A 21,507-nucleotide genomic window follows, 5' to 3' on the forward strand; every position below is an offset into this window, starting at 1 on the left:
TAATAGAAGCATTCAAATTAGGAGAAACTATATGCCCACAGATGTCAGAAGACAACATGCTTTCAAATAGACCCCTCTGGCCTACCCGAACACTTGTCGTTGAACATGATCTATTTTTGGATATCCTTGAAATGATCCCAAATTTTACAACCAGGTGGACAAGCGCATAGTAGGCATCCATGTCTGGTTTGAACGACTTTCGACACCGTATGCAAGTTGCGACACGTCTGGCAATTCATCGACCTTTTTAACCAAGAACATAAACAAATTGATATGATGTCTTGAATTGTTCATATAAGGCCGTGGAAAAAATACAGGGTTCATTTCAAGGATGTCAAAAAATAACGTGCTCTTAGACGGACTCTACTGGCATGTATCCGAACACGCTTTGTTGAACATGTTTCATTTTTTGACATCCTTAAAATGACCCCAACTTTTGCAGACAGATTGGCATGCCCATGGTAGGCATCAATGTGCTTTCAAACGGATCCTTCTACCTGAATGCCCTCCGTTAAATATTCTTGACATGAACCCAAATTTTATAAACAGGTTGGCATGCCCATGATAAGCATCCATGCCTGGTAAAAACGACTTTCGACATTGTATGCAAGTTGCGGCACATGCAAACATTTATTAGCCTTCTTTTACCATGAAAACTCCAGAAAATATAAAACTTGTGAAAACCCCAAAAAAACTCGGTATGGTGGCTTGAAATTGGTCATAAAAGTGAATGAAAAGGGGGTCATTTATGTCGAGAAATAAGGTGCTCTCAAACGAATCCTTTTGGCCCTACTCGAACACTCTCCGTTGAACTTGTTATTTTTTTGGAAATCTCATGGTTGAACCCAACTTTTGCAAGCAGGTGGTGCGTGCCCATGTTAGGCATCCATATCTGGTTTGATCAAGTTTTGATACCGTATGCATGTTGCGATACATCCGGCCATTCATCGACCATTTTTCAATAGAAAAATTCCAGAAAATGCAAAACTTGTCAAAAACCGAAACAATTTTGGCACAATGCCTTGAATTGAACATACAAGGCCATAAAAAAATTGGGGCCATTTTAAGGATGTCGAGAAACAACGTGCTCTCAGACTGTGTGTTTTGGCCTACCTGAACACCCTCCGTTCAACGTGGTCTCTTTTGGGACATCCTTGAAATGACCCCAGCTTTTGCAAGCATGTGGGCATGGCCATATTAGGCATCTATGTCAATTTTGAACGATTTCCTACACCGTATGCAAGTTGCGACATGTTCGGTCATTATCGGCCTTTTGACCAAGAAAACTCCAGAAAATGCACAATTTATTGAAAACAAAACAACTTGGCATGATGCCTTGAATTTGTCAAAAAACCAATGATAAAAATTGTGGTCATTTGATGGATGTCGAGAAACAAAGTGCTCTCAAACAGAGCCTTTTGACCTACCCAGATACCATCCATTGAACATGATCTAGTTTTGGACATTATTGAAATGGCCCCAGCTTTTGCAACCAGGTGAGAATGCCCATGGTAGACATCCATGCAAGATTTGAACGATTTTCAACACAGTATGCAAGTTGTGAAATGTCCGACCATTTATTTGCCTATTTTGACTGAGAAAACTCCAGACTGCATAACTTGTCAAAAACGAAAACAACTTGGTATGGTGTATTTTATTGGTCATAAAAGTCAATGGAAAATGGGATCATTTGACGGATATGGAGAAACAACATGCTCTCAAACAAATTCTTCGGTCCTACCCGGACAACCTGCGTTGAACATGGTGTTTTCTTGACATTCTTGAAATGACCCAACTTTTACAAGCAAGGGGCATATGCCCATGGTAAGCATCCATGTCAGGTTTGAGAAAAAGTATATAAAATAAAAAAATTAACAGGTACTTAAAAAAATGTTATTTTAGTTTGTAGCATAACTAATAAGTACAATGGGATGAAATTGAAAGAGTAAATATCTTTTAAAGCATTTAATAAATATTGGAAGGGAAAACAAAATTAAAATTAAAATTTTAAAAAGTTATTCACAACTGTTATTTTGGTATGTACAAACAATATTTCAAATTTTGAACAGGTTTCAAGTTTTTTTAAAGGAGATAAATGAACTACCCAAAAAAGAGAAGAAAACAGGAAAAAAACGCTCAAGCCTTTGCCTAACTAGGCGACAACATCGCTCCTGTGGGACGAGACTTGCCTGCTCCCCCCGCGTGTGCCCATCCGTGCTCCCGCGTACGTGGCTTGATTTGATTGGAACAAGATAAGGCCCGGCCCCACCCCCTTAAAATCAGGAGGGGCGATGATTAGATTAGAAAAAGAAAAGAAAGAAAACAGCCGTAGGATGAAGTGAGAGCACGGATGGGAGCATTGGGAGGGAGCAGGCAAGCCGGATCCCCTGTCAGGCGCCTGTTGGACCTGCCCAAGCACTCATTGATTTGAAAAAGTTCATCGATTCAAAAAGTGTCCTTGTTTTCAAATACAAAATCAACAAAAAATCCCTCTTCAGAATTTGTTCACAAATTGAAAAAGTGTTTGGGGAGTTTCAAATAATGTTTGTGCATTCAAAATTTGTTTGGAATTGTAAAAATATTCCTATTTTCAAAAAAAAATTACACAAATACAAAAAATGTTATGGGAAATTAAAAAAATTCAATGTTTTTTCAAAAAATTAAAAAAAGATGTGTTCAAATTATTTGGTGTACTCTATGAAAAATGAAAAAGAAATTAAAAAAAAGGAAAAAGAGATAGTGAGAAAAAGGTCGGTTTGGTATAGTAAACCAGTCATTGGGGATAGTTCTTGTTGTCTGCGTTTGCTACATAGACACTGCTTATTAGCTTGTGTGGCTAGCGACGAGCGGTCAACAACGGGAGTTACATGGTTCAATCCCTCGCACTGCCATTATTTTTTCGGTGAATTTTGTTCATAAACTCAAAAATTGTTGGGAATTTAGAAAATGTTGTGGTTTTCAATTTGTCTTAGAAGCTTAAAAAATGTTCACATGTTTGAATTTTTTTAGTAATTTTAAAAATTGTTCATACTTTTGCAAAATTGTTCAAAATTTCTAAAAATGTTGCCATTATCAAATTTTGTTCTCAAAATTCAGAAAATGTTCACGTTTTCCAGAAAAATGTTCAGGACTTTCAAACTTTGTTTCTATAAAAAAACCACACTTACAAAACAAAAAATGAAGTTTCAAAATTTGTTTGAGTTGTTCAAAAAATTGTCGGATTTCAAACATGCTTTGCTTTTTTAAAAAATTGTTCACAATCTCCAGGAAATGTTGAAAAAACAAAAACTGTCCAGATTCTGCTATGTATTTAGTTCTTGAGTTTGGGAGTTCCATTTTCATCACAAATGCTTGCTAGCTCCACTGGTTAGGTGCGATGCTACCCCACATGTTGTGGGAGATCTATCATCCCAGTGAGGTGCCTTGTATTCCCTATTTAGTTCAGAATTTTGGTTGCACACGCCTGTTACTATACCTTTTGTCTGAATTCTGCTTGCATACACCTGTACTATAATATACTAGTACATGAATCTGACTTGTAGCATGAAATTAGATATATTTGGTCGGGACCAAACACTGTCCTACACAAAGACCAAAGACCGAATAATGGAAAACCAGAATAATTTTAGTCGCCAATTATGGAAGACCGAAAAGACCGGACCAAGCAAACCAAAAACACCAATTTTCCTGCTATAAAAAATTGTCAGCTTGCAATAAAGAAATTCCCATATATACTAAAAAAAAACTGTAGGGCGCTCTGAACTGAAGGTAACCTGCCCTGCCACAAAACGCACGTCTCTGCGATCCGTGAGCCGACCACTAATACGTATTCTCTGTTCTAGTAACCCCGCTCAAATACGTAATCTAGCATGTTCCCCGAAACGTCTTCTTCCTCCCCTCCGTCGCCGTCGCCGGCCTCCAATGGCCATGGCGCTTTCCTCTCTCCTCCGGGAACCGGCCCTAAAATCAATGGGCAATGGTCTGGGTAACCATGGTAGGTAGGCCTCCTGCCGGCGACCCTGCCCCTCTTCGCCGCCAGCTTTCCAGATCCACAAAAAGTTGGCATCCTCATCCTCTTGGGTAGGTAGGTAGGTAAGGTCGTGCTGCGCTGCCTGTTAGTTTCATCTCCTGCGCTGGTTAATTTGCTGGATGTTACCTCCTACTCCTGCTGCTGCTGCTGCTGCTGCTTTTGTTCTCTGAATCAATGGATGATACTGATTCGTTTCTAGTCTATGATTCCACTTTTTTTGGTGTTCACATTACTAATTTGTTACTAGGTATGTAAAACATTTACCAGGGAATTTTCTATTTCTGCTGTTGCTACCGCCTACTATCCCTTATGATTTTCCTTGTGTACAAATCAATATACAGTCTGACTGACCACTAATTTGCTTGGACTGACAAATTCATTCATGTAATTGCTGAAAACTGCCATTGCACAACACTGGGCAACAAACTTGCTGCATTACTGGAGGTTGAGGATGCGATTTATCGGATCTTTTGAAGTTTTAAGAACCCAATGTAATTGCTGAAAACTGCCATTGCACAACACTGGGCTTATATCTAATATAGGTTGCAAAGAAAACAAATGCTTGCTAACTGAAGTGGCTTGTATTTGTTGCAGGGTCATATCACTCCAGCTCGAATGTCAACAAGACTCCATGCTCCGGCAAACAGGAGGCACGCATCTCTGCCGTCGCAGCTCTTATCAACGCCCGCTTTGGAGGCAGTGTCTTTGAGCCTCAGCACAGAAACCAAGCACTCCCGCATTCTATCTTTATGTATGCACCTACGAGAGTCTTGTTGATGGTTTTGACAAAGATATCCAGTGACAGTAACCAGTCTAGACACACTTGCCTTGGTGATATGAATATGAGATCTCCGCAATACATTGCAATTTAGTTAGCTTCTTTGTTGACTTGTGTGAGGATCCGAGGCAGGCATATAACCATGTGGGCTCAGGCCCTGCCAAATTGCATCTGCGTTTTCAAACCCCCCTTTCTTTTTAATAAGCCAAGGCGTGCGCTTCAATTAGCTTGGTTCTTAGCCTTCTTGTTAATGTTGACTACTGATTAATGAAGGAAGGAAGCTTGTTCACAAAAAAAGTTATATATGTCTGTTTATTTTAGTGTTCTTAACCTGATCCGATGAATTTTTTTTAGCTACATAAACAAATAAAATCGGATTGTTTTTCTAATAAGAAAAAAGAGGAACTTCTGAAACCCTCTAGAACTGTAGGTCCACTGGTTTACCTGAAGCATGAAGTAATGTTGCCTGCATGTGCACAGTTTTGAGAATAGAAAAACAATTACACTGTTCCCTTTCTGGACCTCTACAGAACAAGCTCTAGTGCTACTGTTGCAAATCACCATGGCTCTCCATTTATTCGATACAGTTGTAAAGCATCATCACTCTAAGGACAATTACTAACTGAAACGTTACATAGTTTGTTTATTCAAGGCTATTCTGGATTTCTCGAGTCGAGGCTTCTTTTTCTGCTCCATGCCCCCCTATAAATTTGAGGTACGCATCTCTGATTGCATGCATCTCTTCCGCTGCATCTCTTGTTAGTGCTCGGTCTCGAGGTTGTTGCTTTGAGCAGAATATGCCAAGCTTGAAGACTGAAACCAACAACTCCTGGATTCTAATACTTGTACTGTTATCATGTTGTCCGCTGTGCAGCCACATTGTTGGGTCAGCTATCTCCAAGGTTCTATCTGGAAGAGCATCCTCAGCAAACTTATGCAGATCCAATGAATCTCCGAATGTGCCTTCTGTTGGGCTCCTTCCGGTAAACATCTCAAGCAGCAATATGCCAAGGCTATAAATATCACCAGCCGTTGAGGCCGCAGAGCCTTCTCCATACTCTACAATTATGCAAAGCTTTCTGGTTAGCATGCCATATTCGAGTGAAAAGGAAAATATAAAATTAGAATAGTTTCGGTCACCTGGAGCAACATAGCCTATGAAACCTCTAATTCCAGTTGAGCCATATGAAGTTTGCATCCCCTCGCTTGTATTTTCTTGAAGGATCCTTGATATGCCAAAGTCACCAACTCGTGCACTCATGTCTCCAGCAAGAAGAATGTTGCTTGGCTTAAGATCGCAATGGATTACCAATGGTTGACAGTAGTTGTGCAGATATTCTATTGCGTCCACAATATCAGCAGCAATATCGAGCCTCTGGGCAAGGCTAAGCGTGTTGTTTGTGGTCGGTTCTTGAGATTTTGGATGAAGCCAACCATCCAAGTTACCATTGGGCATGAACTCAAAAACCAATGCCTTGAACTCTTGACCTTGGTGGTTGACGCTCGAACAGGAAGTAATGATCTTAATCAGACAACGGTGTCGTATCCTTCTCATGGCCTCACATTCAACCTCAAAACTCTTGGAATACCTAGATTGACCAAGATTAAATACCTTGACAGCCAATGTTCTATCTTCAGTGTCCAAAACACACTTATAAACCGCACCATAACTTCCTCTCCCAAGCAAGTTGGCTATTGAAAATTCATTAGTTCCCCTCAATAATGCATGATATGGGATTCTCTTGTAATGGTCATCAACAATTGAATTGTGTGCTAATGTCTTCTGGCTTGGTTTGAGCTTCTTGCAAAATATCCAAAGAAGAAGAATAACTAAAAGTGACAGCAAGATTGCTCCGGCTGTTGCTAGAGAAATTACAAGAGACTTTGGCATCCTTTTTCTGTTCTTGCTTGAGGGGCTTGTGGGGCATGGAGCCAAGTGAAGTTGAGGTGTACCACCACACAAATTAATATTCCCAGCAACTACTAAGTAAGTGATGTTTCTGAAAACACCTTCATCTGGCACCTCACCTTGCAAATTATTGAAGGATATATCCAGTACAGACAATGATGTCAAATTCTGTAGAACTGATGGGATTGACCCTGATAAGCTGTTGTGTGCTATGTATAGTTCTTCCAGGCTTCCAATATGGCCAAGAGCATCAGGAATATTACCAGAGAGCTTATTCATGGTCAGGTTCAATACTCTGAGCCCCTTTATATTTCTCAGTGACAGAGGTATGCTTCCCTCAAACAAATTGTTGTCTAATGATAGCCATTCCAACACTAAGCAGTTCTGAATACTATCAGGTATCTTGCCAAACAACTGGTTTCCTGATAGAGTCAGTCGGTTAAGATCTGTCAAACGACCAACTTCATTAGGAAGGGGACCAGAAAGGGAATTGTGTGACAAGTCCAAATACCAAGAGAGGCCGGGTAATTTAAAAATCTCTGTGGGTATTGAACCGTTAAGGTGGTAATTCTTTGACAAATCAAGTACAAAGAGGTTTTTCAACTCTCCCAGGCTTGCCGGAATTGACCCCTCCAAGTTGCCATAATATGCATAAAGCCTATTTAACTGGGAAAGGTTTCCTAGCGATGACGGTATGAGCCCAGACAAGCTATTGTTGTACAAGCCTAGAGCGACCAAGTTCTCTAGCTTACCGACGGTCTCTGGAATCACTCCGGATATCAAAGTATGTGCTATCCAAGTACTTCCAGACCAACCAGATTGCCAATGTCTGCAGGGATACTCCCAAAGATCCTATTGTTCATTACCTGCAAGAACCGGAGGGTCGTTGAGAGGTTCACAATTGGACCAGGTAGTTGTCCTCCAAAAGAATTGATGCTGAGTTCCAACGTCTTCAGTTTGCTGCAGTTTGCCAAAGAAGTGATGAATTCCCACCCATCATTGTCATCCGCTTCAAGCTTATTGTCAGCAAAGTACAGTGTCTGGAGAGCTCCCAGCTTCCCCAATGTGGGAGGCACGTACCCACTAAATCCATTATGGTAGAGGCCAATTGTTTCAAGGGAAGATATGTTGGATATTGAGGAAGGGATGGTTCCTGTGAATTGATTATGACCCAAGCCAAAATAATACAACTTGGGGAACTTGCTACCAATATCATCCGGAATGTTTCCGTGCAACTTATTATACCCTACTTCAAATGCTCCCATCAACGACCAATTGTAGAGAGAAGGTGGAAGCATACCGGAGAGGTTGTTTCCAAAGAGATTGAAAAAACGCATGCTCTGGATGCTGCCAAGCCCTGGTGGAATCGAGCCAACGAGCTGGTTATTGGAGAGGTCCAGGACTTGTAGACGGGACAAATTGGCTAGTGACGCTGGGATGGGCCCTGTGAAGCTGTTGTTTCTCAGCGAGATCGCTACCAGGGCTGTGAGCTTCTCGCCGAGCTCAGCCGGGATGCGCCCGCTTAGCTTGGTGTTGTACAGTCCCATATTGGTCATGCTGGTGCAGGAGCTCAGGTTGACTGGTAATGTGCCGGAGAAGGAGTTTTCTCCCAAGTAGAGCTCCTGCAGGCGGCGGAGGCGGCCGAGGCTCGCCGGAATGTCCCCGTGGAGCGAGTTGGTGCCCAGGTCGAGAGTCCGCAGGAACGTGAGGTTCCCGATGGCCGGGGAGAGTGGCCCAGTGAGCCCGGTGGCGTTCAATCTCAGCGCCACCACCCGCGCTGGCCTTCGGTGGCTGCACGTCACGCCTTTCCAGCTGCAGAAGCCGGCGCTGCTGTTCCAAGAGGCCAGCAAGCCACCATTGCTGAGGTGCGCTTTGAAAGCAAGCAGCGCGGCCTCGTCGCCAGCGGTCGCCGTCATGGCGATCGACAGGACGGCCAGGAATGAGCATAGCAAACTCATGACTCCCAGTGCCATTGCTTGGTTTGGTTGGCAAGTAGTAGTAGCCTGCTCTGCTCTGTATATGCTTCTGGGCTCGCTTGATTGCTAATATTCTAAGATGTACAGCAAGTTGCTCTCACTTCCCAACTAACAGTAATTAATGTAGAGTTTGTCTTGTTTTGACGACTTGGAGACCTCAAACCTGTCTTTAGATGCGTCAGCTAAATAGAGGAATTAATAATGTGGCAAGTCGGTGAGCTAGACATGTCAATCGTCTCAACTCTATATACTCCCTTCGTCCCAAAATAAATGTTTGTACTAATTTTAGTACAAAGTTGCATTAAGATTGAGACACTTATTTTGTGATGGAGGGAGTATTATGTTAGTAATCAAGAGTGATGTTGTCTTTGTATAATGAATGCTAAACAGACAAGTTTAATTAGGAGTAATCAGAAGAGGGATCTCTTGTTTAGTTTCCAAATCAAATTGCTCTCACTGAATCTCTGAATGTATATCGATCGGTTTGGCTGGCTGGCTGCTGTTTTTGAAATAGTTACATTCTTTTTTTGAGACTTGCAATAGTTACATTCAGTAATGAGTAGAGGGATTTGCATCATTCATTTCATTTCAGCCGCCGGCCACCTCAAGCCCCTCCCCTCCATCCTCCACACGCCGTCGTCGGAGGAGGCGACCGGGCTAGGCCCGTGCCGCGAACGGCGGCGGCGGGGCGAGCTCTCTCTCGCGGCGCGGCGTTTTCACCTCAGATTCAAGGCCGAGGCAGCGGCCGGCCATGGCGTTTGCGTGGCCTGCTCCATGCGCGGCGACGCGCTATTGGCTACCCGCGAGGCGCCCTTTCCCGGCACCCTTGCTGCTCCCAATGCGGCGCCAGATCCGTGCACCGCCCCGATCTGATCCGCGGTGCCGCGGCGGCCTGGGGGCTGCAGGCTCGGCCTGATTTAAGGAGACGGTCCTAGGGTTCCTCAAGTGACAAGATGAAGATCTGCCTGACGCCTGTCTTTCTTGATCTGGTCGGAGTGTCGGGTTCCAGAAGGCTCCGTTGGCGAACTCCTATGGACGCGTTATGCCTGGAGATTGCTGGATCGGGTGGGATTCGGTCGTGCCCACTGGTTCTCCGTGTTAAGCAGGGAGCGGTGTGAAGCTCTGCTATCTGTTGGCATCATGGGATATGTTTAGTTCCATGGTGAAGTCAGAGGCGGAGAATGTCATGGAAGCTGAGATCGGAGGACTAGTAACGGTGATTGGAGCCTTTGTGGCGATGAGGAACTTGCTTGGAGTTTCGGATTTTGTAGCAGCGGTATGTAAGTGGGGCGGCAGCACATGTGCAGTTCAAAGTTTTATCTCTCAGGGTGAAAATCCAAGGTCTGGCCTTGATTGGTTGTGCCTGGCAATGGTCTTGTTGAAGACATTGTTTTGAGAGCGGGGACTATCTTCGGGGCGAAAATCCAAGATCTATGATCGGGTACGCCGGCGCTTGTGCATTGTTTCCTTCTTTGATGCATCACTTTCGGAGAACTTGGACTTCAGGTGTTGTTTTGGTGATGGTTGTATTGTTGCTGCATGGACTAGAATTCTGTAGCGGGGCTTTTCTTTTTTTAGCTTCTTTTTCTTTTCTTTTTTTGGTTGTGTGCATCTGCAATGCCATTAGGGTATTACGTTGTTGCAGAGGCTGGGTGTAATATATATCTTCGCAATATTAATGTATTCCTTTTATTGAAAAAATTTCAGTTCATTTCTTTCACCGTCATACATTAATTGTTGATACTAACTAATATAGCTAGCAGTGCCATATACAGGCTGTAAGGGCCTTGCTCAGGACATGGAGTATTTGATCCCGAGCTCATATGCTCTCGCATGAACAGTAAAATGGGAAAAAATAGTTAAAAAATTCAAAAAAAATCTGTTTTTTTTGTGATGAACATTGATAAATTTTCTAAGTGTGTGCCAAATTTTAGGTTGAAATGACTTGAGGTCTGCAAAAAAGATAAAATCGATGGTCCAAAAAGACTATTGTTGGAAGCATTTTGGAGCATCGATTTTGTTATTTTTGCCCAGACTTCCACAAATGTCATTTCGACCTGAAATTTTACACGCAGTTAGAACATTTATCAATGTTCATCACAAAAAAACAGATTTTTTGAAAAAAATTATTATTTTTTCGATTTTACTGTTCATGCGGGAGCATATGAGCTCGGGATCAAAAGAGCACTTTCGCCTTGCTCAGAAATACTTATGGCAACGCTAATTCAGATAGTAGCACCGTACGTATGAACACTAACTAGCTAGCTTTAGTACTTCCTCCATCCCAAAATAAGTGTACAAAGTTATATACTAAAGTTGAGACACTTATTTTGGAATGGAGGGAGTATTATATAGTTAGGCCTGCTTGGTTTGTCGAAGGGCCATAGGCCGAACTTTATTAGAAAGAAAGAGAGTACAACAGCGATCGATGGTCTAGGCGATCTAGAGCTGTCTATCGGCAGAGTCGAAGCTCAGAACAAAGAAGAAACAACCTAAACTGGAACCCAGCAAGGGCCCAACGGAAAATCAAAAAAACATCAGTACACATCGCCTACACAACCGGCAGATCTCCAGACAACAATATCTTCTCTGATCAGCTCCATCACCCTGTCCACATTGCTGCCCACATGCTAAAAAAAACCCGCGTTTCGTTCTTTCCAAATTCTCTAGTGGATCAGAATGGTGATGGTGTCAAAGTTTCTTCGAGCTGACTTGGGAATTTCCTTTCGAGTATTGATCCACCGCGATTCAGAGCTGTCAAAGTGATCATCAGGGATCGAGAACTGAGCCCGCGTCCAGTCTCTGAACCTGGACCAAACCTGCTGTGTGAATCGGCAAAATAAAAACAGATGATTGCAGTCTTCGGCCACCGAGAGATACAGCGGGTGTAGAATAGAAAGTATGTCTAGAGGGCGAATGATTAGACTACTTGACCAAATAAAAAACTTGCCTTTTCCCAATTTTAGTTTTGGCAGATTTTAGCAACTTAGCACAAGTCATGTTGGAAATATGCCCTAGAGGCAATAATAAAAGGATTATTATTATATTTCCTTGTACATGATAATTGTCTTTTATTCATGCTATAATTGTATTATCCGGAAATCGTAATACACGTGTGAATACATAGACCATAATATGTCCCTAGTGAACCTCTAGTTGACTAGCTCGTTGATCAACGGATAGTCATGGTTTCCTGACTATGGACATTGGATGTCATTGATAACGAGATCGCATTATTAGGAGAACGATATGATGGACAAGACCCAATCCTAAGCATAGCACAAGATCGTGTAGTTCGTTTTGCTAGAGCTTTTCCAATGTCAAGTATCTTTTCCTTAGACCATGAGATCGTGTAACTCCCGGATACCGTAGGAGTGCTTTGGGTGTACCAAACGTCACAACATAACTGGGTGACTATAAAGGTATACTACGGGTATCTCCGAAAGTGTCTGTTGGGTTGATACGGATCGAGACTGGGATTTGTCACTCCGTATGACGGAGAGGTATCACTGGGCCCACTCGGTAATGCATCATCATAATGAGCTCAAAGTGACCAAGTGTCTGGTCACGGGATCATGCATTACGGTACGAGTAAAGTGACTTGCCGGTAACGAGATTGAACGAGGTATTGGGATACCGAATCGAATCTCGGGCAAGTAACATACCGGTTGACAAAGGGAATTGTATACGGGGTTGCTTGAATCCTCGACGTCGTGGTTCATCCGATGAGATCATCGAGGAGCATGTGGGAGCCAACATGGGTATCCAGATCCCGCTATTGGTTATTGACCGGAGAGCAGTCTCGCTCATGTCTGCGTGTCTCCCGAACCCGTAGGGTCTACACACTTAAGGTTCGGTGACGCTAGGGTTGTAAAGATATTAGTATGCAGCAAACCGAAAGTTGTTCGGAGTCCCGAATGAGATCCCGGATGTCATGAGGAGTTCCGGAATGGTCCGGAGGTAAAGAATTATATATGGGAAGTCGAGTTTCGGCCATCGGAAAAGTTTCGAGGGTCACCGGTATTGTACCGGGACCACCGGAAGGGTCCCGGGGGTCCACCGGGTGGGGCCACCCATCCTGGAGGGCCCCATGGGCTGAAGTGGGAGGGGAACCAGCCGCTGGTGGGTTGGTGCGCCCCCCCTGGGCCCCCCTCTGCGCCTAGGGTTGGGAACCCTAGGGGCGCCTCCACTTGCCTTGGGGGGAAAGTCTCCCCCATTTGGCCGCCGCCCCCCTAGGAGATCCCATCTCCTAGGGCCGGCGCACCCCCCTGGGGTCCCTATATAAAGAGGGGGGGTGGGAGGGCAGCCGCACCCTGACCCCTGGCGCCTCCCTTCCCCCTTGCTACACCTCCACCTCCCGTAGTCGCTTGGCGAAGCCCTGCCAGAACCCTGCTGCATCCACCACCACGCCGTCGTGCTGCTGGATCTTCATCAACCTCTCCTTCCCCCTTGCTGGATCAAGAAGGAGGAGACGTCACGCTGACCGTACGTGTGTTGAACGCGGAGGTGCCATCCGTTCGGCGCTAGGATCTCTGGTGATTTGGATCACGACGAGTACGACTCCCTCAACCCCGTTCTCTTGAACGCTTCCGCTCGCGATCTATAAGGGCATGTAGATGCACTCCCCTCTCTCATTGCTAGATGAACTCATAGATTGATCTTGGTGAACGTAGAATTTTTTTTTATTTTATGCAACGTTCCCCAACAGTGGCATCATGAGCTAGGTCTATGCGTAGTTCTCTATTGCACGAGTAGAACACAAATCTGTTGTGGGCGTAGATGTTGTCAACTTTCTTGCCACTACTAGTCTTATTTTGCTTCAGCGGTATTGTGGGATGAAGCGGCCCTGACCGACCTTACACGTACGCTTACGTGAGACAGGTTCCACCGACTGGCATGCACTAGTTGCATAAGGTGGCTAGCGGGTGTCTGTCTCTCCCACTTTAGTTGGAGCGGATTCGATGAAAAGGGTCCTTATGAAGGGTAAATAGAAGTTGACAAATCACGTTGTGGTTATTCATAGGTAAGAAAACGTTCTTGCTAGAACCCTATTGCAGCCACGTAAAAGATGCAACAACAATTAGAGGAGGTCTAACTTGTTTTTGCAGCAATTTCTTTGTGATGTGATATGGCCAAAAGTTGTGATGGATGATGAATGATATATTGTGATGTATGAGATCATGTTCTTCTAATAGGAATCACGACTTGCATGTCGATGAGTATGACAACCGGCAGGAGCCATAGGAGTTGTCTTAATTATTGTATGACCTGCGTGTCAATGATTTAACGCCATGTAATTACTTTACTTTATTGCTAAACCGTTAGCCATGGTAGTAGAAGTAATAGTTGGCGAGCAACTTCATGGAGACACGATGATGGAGATCATGATGATGGAGATCATGGTGTCATGCCGGTGACGAAGATGATAATGGAGCCCCAAAGATGGAGATCAAAGGAGCTATATGATATTGGCCATATCATGTCACTACTATTTAATTGCATGTGATGTTTATTATGTTTATGCATCTTGTTTACTTAGAACGATGGTAGTAAATAAGATGATCCCTCATAATAATTTCAAGAAAGTGTTCCCCCTAACTGTGCGTCGTTGCTAAAGTTCGTCGTTTCGAAGCACCACGTGATGATCAGGTGTGATAGATTCCTACGTTCACATACAACGGGTGTAAGACAATTTTACACATGCAAAACACTTAGGTTAACTTGACGAGCCTAGCATGTACAGACATGGCCTCAGAATACAGAGACCGAAAGGTCGAACATGAGTCGTATGGAAGATACGATCAACATGGAGATGTTCACCGATGATGACTAGTCCGTCTCACGTGATGATCGGACACGCCTAGTCGACTCGGATCATGTAACACTTAGATGACTAGAGGGATGTCTAATTTGAGTGGGAGTTCATTAAATAATTTGATTAGATGAACTTAATTATCATGAACTTAGGCTAAAATCTTTGCAAAATATGTCTTGTAGATCAAATGGCCAACGCTCATGTCAACATGAACTTCAACGCGTTCCTAGAGAAAACCAAGCTGAAAGATGATGGCAGCAGCTATACGGACTGGGTCCGGAACCTGAGGATCATCCTCATAGCTGCCAAGAAAGCATATGTCCTAGAAGGACCGCTAGGTGAAGCACCCATCCTAGAGAACCAAGACGTTATGAACGCTTGGTAGTCACGTGCTGATGATTACTCCCTCGTTCAATGCAGCATGCTTTACAGCTTAGAACCAGGGCTCCAAAAGAATTTTGAGCAACACGGAGCATATGAGATGTTCGAGGAGCTGAAAATGGTTTTCCAAGCTCATGCCCGGGTCGAGAGATATGAAGTCTCCGACAAGTTCTATAGTTGTAAAAAAAAGAGGCAGCCCTAGTGCATGTAGCTCCCGCTTGCGCAGGGTCTGGGGAAGGGTCCGACCACTTTGAAGTTCTATAGTTGTAAGATGGAGGAAAATAGTTCTGTCAGTGAGCACATACTCAAAATGTCTGGGTTGCACAACCGCCTGTCCCAGCTGGATATTAACCTCCCGGACGAGGCGGTCATTAACAGAAACCTTCAGTCGCTCCCACCGAGCTACAAGAGCTTTGTGATGAACTACAATATGCGGGGGATGGTGAAAACTATTCCTGAAGTATTTTCAATGCTGAAGTCGGCAGAGATAGAAATCAAGAAAGAACATCAAGTGTTGATGGTCAATAAAACCACCAAGTTCAACAAGGGCAAGGGTAAGAAGAACTTCAAGAAGGACGGCAAGGATGTTGCCGCACCCGGTAAGCCAGTTGCCGGGAAGAAGTCAAAGAAGGGACCCAAGCCTGAGACTGAGTGCTTTTATTACAAAGGGAAGGGTCACTGGAAGCGGAACTGCCCCAAATACTTAGCGGACAAGAAGGCCGGCAACACTAAAGGTATATGTGATATATATGTAATTGATGTGTACCTTACCAGTACTCGCAGTAACTCCTGGGTATTTCATACCGGTGCCGTTGCTCATATTTGTAACTCACAGCAGGAGCTGCGGAATAAGCGGAGACTGGCGAAGGACGAGGTGACGATGCGCGTCGGGAATGGTTCCAAGGTCGATGTGATCGCCGTCGGCACGCTACCTCTACATTTACCTACGGGATTAGTTTTAAACCTCAATAATTGTTATTTAGTGCCAAGTTTGAGCATGAACATTGTATCTGTATCTCGTTTAATACGAGATGGCTACTCATTTAAATCCGAGAATAATGGTTGTTCTATTTATATGAGAGATATGTTTTATGGTCATGCCCCAATGGTCAATGGTTTATTCTTAATGAATCTCGAACGTAATGTTACACATATTCATAGTGTGAATACCAAAAGATGTAAAGTTGATAATGATAGTCCCACATACTTGTGGCACTGCTGCCTTGGTCACATTGGTGTCAAGCGCATGAAGAAGCTCCATGCTGATGGACTTTTAGAGTCTCTCGATTATGAATCATTTGACACATGCGAACCATGCCTCATGGCCAAAATGACCAAGACTCCGTTCTCCGGAACAATGGAGCGAGCAACCAACTTATTGGAAATCATACATACTGATGTGTGTGGTCCAATGAGCGTTGAGGCTCGCGGAGGATATCGTTATGTTCTCACTCTCACTGATGACTTAAGTAGATATGGGTATGTCTACTTAATGAAACACAAGTCTGAGACCTTTGAAAAGTTCAAGGAATTTCAGAATGAAGTAGAGAATCAACGTGACCGAAAAATAAAATTCTTATGATCAGATCGTGGAGGAAAATATTGAAGTCACGAATTTGGTACGCACTTAAGAAAATGTGGAATCGTTTCACAACTCAGGCCGCCTGGAACACCTCAGCGTAACGGTGTGTCCGAACATCGTAATCGCACTCTATTGGATATGGTGCGATCTATGATGTCTCTTACCGATTTACCGCTATCATTTTGGGGATACGCTCTAGAGACAACTACATTCACTTTAAATAGGGATCCGTCTAAATCCGTTGAGACGACACCGTATGAATTATGGTTTGGGAAGAAACCTAAGCTGTCGTTTCTATAAGTTTGGGGATGCGATGCTTATGTCAAGAAACTTCAACCTGAAAAGCTCGAACCCAAGTTGAAAAAATGCGTCTTCATAGGATACCCTAAGGAAACCATTGGGTATACCTTCTACCTTAGATCCGAAGGCAAGATCTTTGTTGCCAAGAACAGATCCTTTCTGGAAAAAGAGTTTCTCTCGAAAGGAGTAAGTGGGAGGAAAGTAGAACTCGATGAAGTACTGCCTCTTGAACCGGAAAGTAGTGCAGCTTAGGAAAATGCTCCTGTGGTTCCTACACCGACTGGAGAGGAAATTAATGATGATGATCAAGGTACTTCGGATCAAGTTGCTACTGAACTTCGTAGGTCCACAAGGACACGTTCCACACCAGAGTGGTATGGCAACCCTGTCCTGGAAATCATGTTGTTAGACAACGGTGAACCTTCGAACTATGAAGAAGTGATGGCGGGCCTAGATTCCAACAAATGGCTTGAAGCCATGCAATCCGAGATAGAATCCATGTATGAAAACAAAGTATGGACTTTGACAGACTTGCCCGATGATCGGCGAGCGATAGAAAACAAATGGATCTTTAAGAAGAAGACGGATGCGGATGGTAATGTTACCATCTATAAAGCTCGACTTGTCGCTAAGGGTTATCGGCAAGTTCAAGGGGTTGACTATGATGAGACTTTCTCTCCCGTAGCGAAGCTGAAGTCCGTCTGAATCATGTTCGCAATTGCCGCATACTATGATTATGAGATATGTCAGATGGACGTCAAAACGGCATTCCTTAATGGATATCTTAAGGAAGAACTGTATATGATGCAGCCGGAAGGTTTTGTCGATCCTAAGAATGCTAACAAGGTATGCAAGCTGCAGCGATCCATTTATGGGCTGGTGCAAGCATCTCGGAGTTGGAACATTCGCTTTGATGAGATGATCAGAGCGTTTGGGTTTATGCAGACTTATGGAGAAGCCCGCGTTTACAAGAAAGTGAATGGGAGCTCTGTAGCATTTCTCATATTATATGTAGATGACATACTTTTGATGGGAAATGATATAGAACTTTTGGACAACATTAAGGCCTACTTGAATAAGTGTTTTTCAATGAAGGACCTTGGAGAAGCTGCTTACATATTAGGCATCAAGATCTATAGGGATAGATCGAGACGCCTCATAGGTCTTTCACAAAGCACATACCTTGATAAGATATTGAAGAAGTTCAATATGGATCAGTCCAAGAAAGGGTTCTGGCCTGTATTGCAAGGTGTGAGATTGAGCTCGGCTCAATGCCCGACCATGGCAGAAGATAAAGAAGAGATGAGTGTCATCCCCTATGCCTCAACCATAGGATCTATTATGTATGCCATGTTGTGTACCAGACCTGATGTAAACCTTGCCGTAAGTTTGGTAGGAAGGTACCAAAGTAATCCCGGCAAGGAACACTGGACAGCGGTCAATAATATCCTGAAGTACCTGAAAAGGACAAAGGACATGTTTCTCGTCTATGGAGGTGACGAACAGCTCGTCGTAAAGGGTTACGTTGACGCTAGCTTCGACACAGATCTGGATGACTCTAAGTCACAAACCGGTTACGTGTATATGTTGAATCGTGGAGCAGTAAGCTGGTGCAGTTGCAAGCAGAGCGTCGTGGCGGGATCTACATGTGAAGCGGAGTAGATGGCAGCCTCGGAGGCAGCGCATGAAGCAATATGGATGAAGGAGTTCATCACCGACCTAGGAGTCATACCCAATGCGTCGGGGCCAATCACTCTCTTCTGTGACAACATTGGAGCTATTGCCCTTGCCAAGGAGCACAGGTTTCACAAGAAGACCAGGCACATCAAGCGTCGTTTCAACTCCATCTGTGAAAATGTTCAAGATGGAGACATAGATATTTGCAAAGTACATACGGATCTGAATGTCGGAGATTCATTGACTAAACCTCTTCCGCGAGCAAAACATGATCAACGCCAGAACTCTATGGGTGTTCGATTCATCACAATATAACTAGATTATTGACTCTAGTGCAAGTGGGAGACTGTTGGAAATATTCCCTAGAGGCTATAATAAAAGGATTATTATTATATTTCCTTGTACATGATAATTGTCTTTTATTCATGCTATAATTGTATTATTCGGAAATCGTAATATACGTGTGAATACATAGACCACAATATGTCCCTAGTGAGCCTCTAGTTGACTAGCTCGTTGATCAACGGATAGTCATGGTTTCCTGACTATGGACATTGGATGTCATTGATAACGGGATCACATCATTAGGAGAATGATGTGATGGACAAGACCCAATCCTAAGCATAGCACAAGATCGTGTAGTTCGTTTTGCTAGAGTTTTTCCAATGTCAAGTATCTTTTCCTTAGACCATGAGATCGTGTAACTCCCGAATACCGTAGGAGTGCTTTGGGTGTACCAAACGTCACAACATAACTGGGTGACTATAAAGGTATACTACGGGTATCTCCGAAAGTGTCTGTTGGGTTGACACGGATCGAGACTGGGATTTGTCACTCCGTATGACGGAGAGGTATCACTGGGCCCACTCGGTAATGCATCATCATAATGAGCTCAAAGTGACCAAGTGTCTGGTCACGGGATCATGCATTACGGTACGAGTAAAGTGACTTGCCGGTAACGAGATTGAACGAGGTATTGGGATACCGACGATTGAATCTCGGGCAAGTAACATACCGGTTGACAAAGGGAATTGTATACGGGGTTCCTTGAATCCTCGACATCATGGTTCATCCAATGAGATCATCGAGGAGCATGTGGGAGTGGGAGCCAACATGGGTGTCCAGATCCTGCTTTTGGTTATTGACCGGAGAGCAGTCTCGGTCATGTCTGCGTGTCTCCCGAACCCGTAGGGTCTACACACTTAAGGTTCGGTGATGCTAGGGTTGTAAAGATATTAGTATGCAGCAAACCGAAAGTTGTTCGGAGTCCCGGATGAGATCCCGGACGTCACGAGGAGTTCCGGAATGGTCCGGAGGTAAAGAATTATATATGGGAAGTCGAGTTTCGGCCATCGGGAAAGTTTTGGGGGTCACAGGTATTGTATCGGGACCACCGAAATGGTCCCGGGGGTCCACCGGGTGGGGCCACCCATCTTGGAGGGCCCCATGGGCTGAAGTGGGAGGGGAACCAGCCCCTGGTGGGCTGGTGTGCCCCCCCTGGGCCTCCCTCTGCGCCTAGGGTTGGGAACCCTAGGGGAGGGGGCACCTCCACTTGCCTTGGGGGCAAGTCTCCCCCCTTTGGCCGCCGCCCCCCTAGGAGATCCCATCTCCTAGGGCCGGCGCACCCCCCTGGGGTCCCTATATAAAGAGGGGGGTGGGAGGGCAGCCGCACCCTGACCCCTAGCGCTTCCCTTCCCCCTTGCTACACCTCCACCTCCCGTAGTCGTTTGGCGAAGCCCTGCCGGAACCCTGCTGCATCCACCACCACACCGTCGTGCTGCTGGATCTTCATCAACCTCTCCTTCCCCCTTGATGGATCAAGAAGGAGGAGACGTCACACTGACTGTACGTGTGTTGAACGCGGAGGTGTCGTCCGTTCGACGCTAGGATCTCCGGTGATTTGGATCACGACGAGTACGACTCCCTCAACCCCGTTCTCTTGAACGCTTCCGCTCGCGATCTACAAGGGTATGTAGATGCACTCCCCTCTCTCGTTGCTAGATGAACTCATAGATTGGTCTTGGTGAACGTAGGAATTTTTTTTATTTTATGCAACGTTCCCCAACAAGTCAAGCAATCAACCTACACATGCAATTCTAAGAGTATAACAGTGGAATGTAAAACAATTGCATATGAAGGTATATGGGATGAGTATGAGAAGGCAAACGCAATTGGAGATACGGATGTTTTTGTCGTGGTTCTGTTAGGTGGTGCTATCGTACATCCACGTTGATGGAGACTTCAACCCACGAAGGGTAACGGCTGCGTGAGTCCACGGAGGGCTCCACCCACGAAGGGTCCACGAAGAAGCAACCTTGTCTATCCCACCATGGCCGTCGCCCACGAAGGACTTGCCTCAATAGGGTAGATCTGCACGAAGTAAGTGATCTCCTTGCCCTTACAAACTCCTTGGTTCAACTCCACAATCTTGTCGGAGGCTCCCAAGTGACACCTAGCTAATCTAGGAGACACCACTCTCCAAGAAGTAACAAATGGTGTGTTGATGATGAACTCCTTGCTCTTGTGCTTCAAATGATAGTCTCCCCAACACTCAACTCTCTCTCACAGGATTTGGATTTGGTGGAAAGAAGATTTGAGTGGAAAGCAACTTGGGGAAGGCTAGAGATCAAGATTCATATGGTAGGAATGGAATATCTTGACCTCAACACAAGTGTAGGTGGTTCTCTCTCAGAAAATGTATGTTGGAAGTGTAGGCATGTTCTGATGGCTCTCTCTTTGAATGAAGAATGGGTGGAGGGGTATATATAGCCTCCACACAAAATCTAACTGTTACACACAACTTACCAATCTCGGCGGGACCGAATCATGAAACTCGGTCGGACCGATTTAGCAAATAATGTGACCGTTAGGATTTTCGGTGGGACCGACATGTCAACTCGGTGAGACCGATGTGGTTAGGGTTAGGGCATAACGTAATCTCGGTGAGACCAATTACACAAATTGTATGGGACCGATTTTGGTAATAAGCTAACTAGAGAGCTGGTCAGGCAAACTCGATGGGACCGATTCGCTCATCTCGGTTGGACCGAAACATTACG

The 21,507-nt window shown here is 44.5% G+C and overlaps 1 long non-coding RNA gene and 1 pseudogene across 1 annotated transcript; one reads left to right on the forward strand and one right to left on the reverse strand.

Moving 5' to 3' along the window:
- Positions 1-3,837: 3,837 nt before the first annotated feature.
- On the forward strand, positions 3,838-6,353 carry LOC119325058. The gene is made up of 4 exons (XR_005157294.1): positions 3,838-4,521; positions 4,625-5,523; positions 5,683-5,791; positions 6,078-6,353. It is a non-coding gene; the product is annotated as an uncharacterized LOC119325058 (long non-coding RNA).
- LOC119325057 lies at positions 5,456-9,169 on the reverse strand (annotated as a pseudogene).
- Between the last annotated feature and the right edge of the window lie 12,338 nt (positions 9,170-21,507).

The sequence above is a fragment of the Triticum dicoccoides genome, chromosome 6B (assembly GCF_002162155.2).
Source record: "Triticum dicoccoides isolate Atlit2015 ecotype Zavitan chromosome 6B, WEW_v2.0, whole genome shotgun sequence".
Lineage (NCBI taxonomy): Eukaryota > Viridiplantae > Streptophyta > Magnoliopsida > Poales > Poaceae > Triticum > Triticum dicoccoides.